This window comes from Marmota monax, unplaced genomic scaffold, assembly GCF_021218885.2.
Source record: "Marmota monax isolate L192 unplaced genomic scaffold, Marmota_monax_Labrador192_F-V1.1 WCK01_AAM20220418_F8-fsc00066, whole genome shotgun sequence".
In the NCBI taxonomy this organism is placed as follows: Eukaryota; Metazoa; Chordata; class Mammalia; order Rodentia; family Sciuridae; genus Marmota; species Marmota monax.
The window spans coordinates 152,041-157,920 of record NW_026692805.1 but is presented as its reverse complement, the minus strand read 5'-3'; the positions used below and the strand labels follow the sequence as shown (position 1 = coordinate 157,920).

General features: G+C 37.3%; 1 pseudogene; it reads right to left on the bottom strand.

Annotated features, from left to right (window-relative positions):
• Nucleotides 1–3,433: 3,433 nt before the first annotated feature.
• LOC124095175 (melanoma inhibitory activity protein 2-like) lies at nucleotides 3,434–5,553 on the bottom strand (annotated as a pseudogene).
• Nucleotides 5,554–5,880: the final 327 nt, after the last annotated feature.

Genomic DNA, 5,880 nt, shown 5'->3' with positions numbered 1-5,880 from the left:
TACCAATGCAACCAATGAAAATAGAGGAAGTTGGTGCCTGCATCTTCATGATGGAGTGTTAACCCTCTGTTTTCTACTAGAAGTTGCAAGGTTTCTATTCTAATTACCAAGTTTTGGTTCATTTAGACTTGACTTTTGTGCAGGGTGAGAGACAGGGGTCTAGTTTCATTCTTCTACATATGCACATCCAGTTTTCCCAGCACCATTTATTCACGTGGACAGAGAGGAATGGGCATGAGGGCTCACTGAAAGTGGAGTCCTCAGGGAATGAGGCCCAGAGATAGCCCAGCCTCTGGAAGCACAGGCTATACCTATAGCTTCAGGTGGGCACTGTACAGTGAGCTGGGAAGGATGGAAAGAGCAAACCTGTCACTGAGGGGCTTTCATGGATCCTTATCCTGAAGAGCAAATCATGTATGAATTTTTGCAGAAAACCCTTATGTGTATGGTCAATATTATCATGTGCTGAGGCATCACCAAAAATGAATGGGCATGTGAAAACAGAAAAGAATGGAGTCAGACTCCCTACATCACTTCACACACACACACATACACACACAGACACACACACACACACACACACACACAAACACATACCTTCAAAATATATCACAGAACTCAATACAAAATTAAAATTACAGACTCCTAAAAAATAGGAATACATTATTTTGGCCTTACATTTAGAAGTGGTTACTAATTTAAGGCACCAGCTAAGCAACAAAAATAGTAATAAGTAAATTAAACTTTATTGAAAATTATAGCTGTTGAGCATCAAAGAATGCACTAAAAATTGAATTGACAACTCACAGAATGGAAGAAAATATTTGCAAATCATAGATTATAACTCACAAGTGATTGTTATCCCAAATATGGAAAGAACTGTTAAAACTAAACAACAAAGAAAATCCAATAAAAAAGTATCCAAAGACTTGAATATGCACTTCTGTAAAGATCATTATGTTTGAAAAGCAGTCATCATTTATTATTTATCGTTAAGGAATTGCAAATCAAAATCATAACAAGAAACCACTTTATGAGTAGAAGGATGGCTACAATCAATGACATGGACAATAGCATATGTTCTCAGGGACAAGGATACACTGTGACCTGATGAAGAAATGTAAAAGATATGCCAGCTTTCTAGCACAGTTTGGTAACTCCTTCCATGTTAGACACAGATTTACCTAATGACCCAGCAATACCACTCCCAGATGTACATCCAAGAGAAAAAAAGTTATATGAGTGTTCACAGCAGCATTATTCAAATAGCCAAAAAGTACAAGTGACTAAGTTAACTAACAAAATAGTTTAATAAATAAGAAATATTCATATAATGGAATGTTGTTCTGCAATAGAAAGGAATGGAGTACTGATGACATACTATGACATGAATGAATCTTGAAAATATTATGCCAACTCAAAGAAGCCAGTCACAAAAGACAGGGTCTCACTAAGTTGCTTAAGGCACTGATTTTATCCTTGATGAAGGAAGGGTCACTTGGCACTGTGTCCCCCATGCAGACAGCCACACACCTCTCCAGGCACAGTTAGAAACATGCTTACTGAAAAGTTCCTAGGAGAAGCTAGGTTTCACAGCATGCTTTGCATGGGTTCTCTCCCAAGTTCCTTGATGCCACAAATCCTTTCAACACTTGTTTATCTACTAGGTCCTCCAGACAGAAGGCAGCATCTCTTGGAATACTCCTTATCATGCTATGCCATTACTCTGCCCAGACTTCTCCATTCCTGCCTTCCTCTTGACCTCACCAGAGAGCCACTTTCAAGGTTCCTCAGGGCAGAGTGCACTACTCTCAGGGAGCATGCCCTGCACCCTCAGAAGATGCTCTCCTTAGAGTCATGGGCCAATGGAAGAAAGGGGACTCAGGAAAAAGTGCATCATGTAATTTATATCACAGAATTTTCCTATGGATATGTAAAATATATTCATATTTTGAACAGAGGTTTGCATGTTCCAAAGGAAATTGTCATTTCTTATTTCCAGGAATCTGTCACTTTAAAACTCTAACAATAGGAGGCCACATTTGTCATATTTTTGACCTTCATAAAGTTGTATGTTGAAAAAAAGTTGTATGTTGTCCTTTGACCCAGTATTAATATAGCCAATGAAATAATGACCCATTCAACCAAAAATTCAGGCAAGGATTTATGAAGAGCATGCCATCACCAACCAAGCCTTCCCAAATGAATCCTCAAACGGACACCTCACCAGGCTGGATATCCAGGGATGTGGCACCATCTAAAACACCTATTGAAATTAGGCCACCTGCCATCCTCACTGAGAACCCACCTGTTTTCCTTTAGACCCACAGCTCCCTCACTGGCACCCCTGAGTTTTTTATTTTCCATTTTAAATGTTTGATTGTGGTTTATATATATATATATATATATATATATATATATATATATATATATATATATATACAAAATTTGCCATGTTAACCATTTTTAAAGATATTTTTAGTTGTAGATAGACATAATACCTTTATTGTTTTATATGTGGTGCTGAGGCTTGAACCAAAGACCTCATATGTTCTAGTGAGTGCTCTATCACTGAGTTACAAACCCAACCCTCATTTTTTAAAAATACAATCCTTTTACTCAATATGAATACTCTCAAATCCATAACATATTTGAGGAATATTTATATCCCTGAGTGTATAAATTTAATTCATTTCAACAAAATTCTACCACACCCATTTCCTCTATTGTAGAAGAGTAGATGCTGGCCAAGTGCTAGGAAATATTTCAGGCCTTTGGTAAAACCACTATAGAATCAAAGAATCCCTGTAATAAATAGAACATTTGGGCTGGGGATGTGGCTCAATCGGTAGCACGCTTGCCTGGCATGCATGCAGTCCAGGTTCGATCCTCAGCACCACATACAAACAAAGATGTTGTGTCTGCCGAAAACTAAAAAAATAAATATTTAAAATTCTCTCTCTCTCTCTCTCTCTCTCTCTCTCTCTCTCTCTCTCTCTCTCTTTAAAAAAAGAATAAAACATTAGAAAATAATTCAGATCTAATTGTTATTGGTTATATATTTTGGTTTGTATTTGTTTAATGATGGAGATATTCTCATTTTCATTTAGATTATTGTGAGTAGTTATTAAAACATAATCATGAGCTGGGGTTGTGGCTCAGTGGCAGAACTCCTGCCTAGCATGTGTGAGACACTGGGTTTGATGCTCTGTACTACATATACATAAATGAATAAAGTAAAGGTCTATCAACAACTAAAAAAAGTTTATAAATAAAACACTTAATCATATACCTATTAGTTTCATTCCCTTGCACTATATTTCTCCACATCAGTCATATAAAAAAGACTATTTCTTTAATTATGACAACTCAAATATCAAGAAGAGGATTCTTCTTAGTTGTGGGAATTTTGATTTTTATAATAACAGCCCAATTATTTAGGTAAAGTACATATAAGTCTGTACTGTATATATTTTTGAGATGCTCCATAAGTGTTTCCTGGAGGAGGTGGAGGAAGAAAAGGTCCTCTTCTCATGAACCAACTCCTTGGATCCACAGAAAACAATGGACCTCTGATTGGAGGGTAAGATGAGAAAGAAAAGCCATAGACAGTTGTTTGGTTTTCAGCAGGGAGAGATGAATCAGGTACATTGGAATCACCTTGATCAACTTTGGTATCATTTCTACTAGATTCCACTTCTGAATATGTAGGCCCATACATTTTATCTAAAGGCAGCATAGTGAAATTTCTGAGTTCTGCTGATCCAGACAATCTACCATATTTAGAATTACATCCATCTTGCCTTTGTAGAGGAAGATGTGGATCAGAATATGGTTGGCCTGGTGAAGGGAACATTACCCTATGGGCCTGTTCCCATGGGTGTTCCAGGGGCCCTGTGTCATAAGGTGCTCTCTGAGGATAAGTTGACCTATCACAGTTTGATTCTCTTCTTTCATTGCTAGTTGGATGGTCCAGAGGATTCTCTGGGCCCCTTGAGCCTCTTTCTCCTCCTACTGTCACCAAAGGTGAGATTATGGATGTACCCTTTTTTTCCAAATGAGAAGGTCTTATTTCACATGAAGGTTGACCCATGGTGAGGGACCATTTGGGGAATTCTCTTTGCCAAAGGCTATATTTGAAGCATCAAGCACAGAAGGATCTTTTTCTACAAGCTTAAATTGTAACTCTATTTCAGTTAATTTTTATCTATTGTGAGCATTTTTTCCCTTAAATTATTGAGGTATCTTTCAGCACTCCAAGCTGCCAACTCATTACCATGAGCTTCTTTCTCATAGTAAATAATGTGCCCCTGATAAAAACAAATGGTTCTCTCCAATTCTTCTTCAAGATCTTTGGCTCATTTTCTATTGGTCTCCAGCAGTTCCGTTGTATGGCTGATCTTTTCTTCCTCTTTGCAAAGTTTTTCTTATTGCTCTACCTGGTAATTTTCCTCTCCTATTAATTTTCTTTGGAGTTTAATTACATTTTCTTGATATAATTCCATCATGAATTTAAGTTTCTGCTGAATATTCTGATTCTCACTTTCAAACTGTATATTTTCTGCTTGCAAAGATGCTTGCTCTGTCTTAAGATTTTTAATATGTTCTATCAGGTCTTCCTTTGTTTCAATTACTTCAGATAATAAAGTATAAATTTTATTTTTTTTCTCTTTCTAAGATTTTTAAAGAGGCCTTTAACTTAGCATCATAAACCAGTTTCTTCTAAGCCCCTTTTGGCTGATCTTCTAAGTGAGCACCAATTTCTGATTCGCTCTTCAATTCCAATTCCAAGTAACCATCATCTCTTAGGACTTTTTCAAGCACAGGAGCCAAATCTTTTATTGGCAGTAAGTGTTCAGTCAGAGACTTAATGTGATTTTTTTTTTTGTCTCTTAGAACTTGTTCTGCATGTACTTTAGAGTGTTCAAATGTAATTTTATGTTTAGTAAGGCCATTAACTTTTTCTTTCCATACTTCAACTTCTTGTAAAAGCTGTTTATGACTTTCCTGAAGTCATTCAAAGCCTCTTTTATAGCTACTGTAATTCTTTCTTTATTCAGTTGAAATATTCTCAAGGTTGTTTTAGCTTCAGGTATTTGTGATTTAAGGGATTTTGATTCATCTTCTAGGGACTTAATCCTTTTTTATATATCCACCATCAATTCATCCCGTTGAGAATGTTTTCCCTTCTTTTAGCTTTTTTTCTAGAAAGAGTATTTCATCCTCAAGTTTAGATATGAACCTCTCCAGGATTTCATATATTGCCTCCAAGTTTTCTGCTTTTACTTACTCCTTCACCAAAATGACATCCTTTAAAGGTGACTCTAAGCCTTCATACTCTTTTTGAACAAAACTAACATTTTCAAGTAGTTGACATTTTTCTTGAATTAGTCCAAAAATTTTAGAGCAAGTTTTTTAATCTCTTATCATGTAATGCCTGCTTCATACAGATTGATAACTTCTCCACAAAAACAAGAGAACAACAAAAAATCTAATAGCTGTACATATCACCAACTCCCATGGACAGCCATAAGGACTAGGGTGTGTTTCCATTTCTTCAGTCAAGGTAGACCACAACCCTACTTACTTTTTCCAGGACCACCCCCAAGTATGTCTGAGATACAGCTCTTACCCCTCCATCATGCTAAGGCTACTTTGGCTATTCCCTCTACAACCATACCATGCCCATCCATGCAAAAACAGGCTGTGAACACTCAGGACTTTGGTCAGAAAAAAACCTGCACCAGGCAATGGAGCAGACCATTTTGAACTAGTGAGTGGTGGGGAGGGGCTGTGGGCATGGGCATGGGCAGCCCTGGTCCTGGGATCTCAGGGGCCTAGCACACTACACTGCCCATCAGGGAAGTCTTGGTCCCTCCA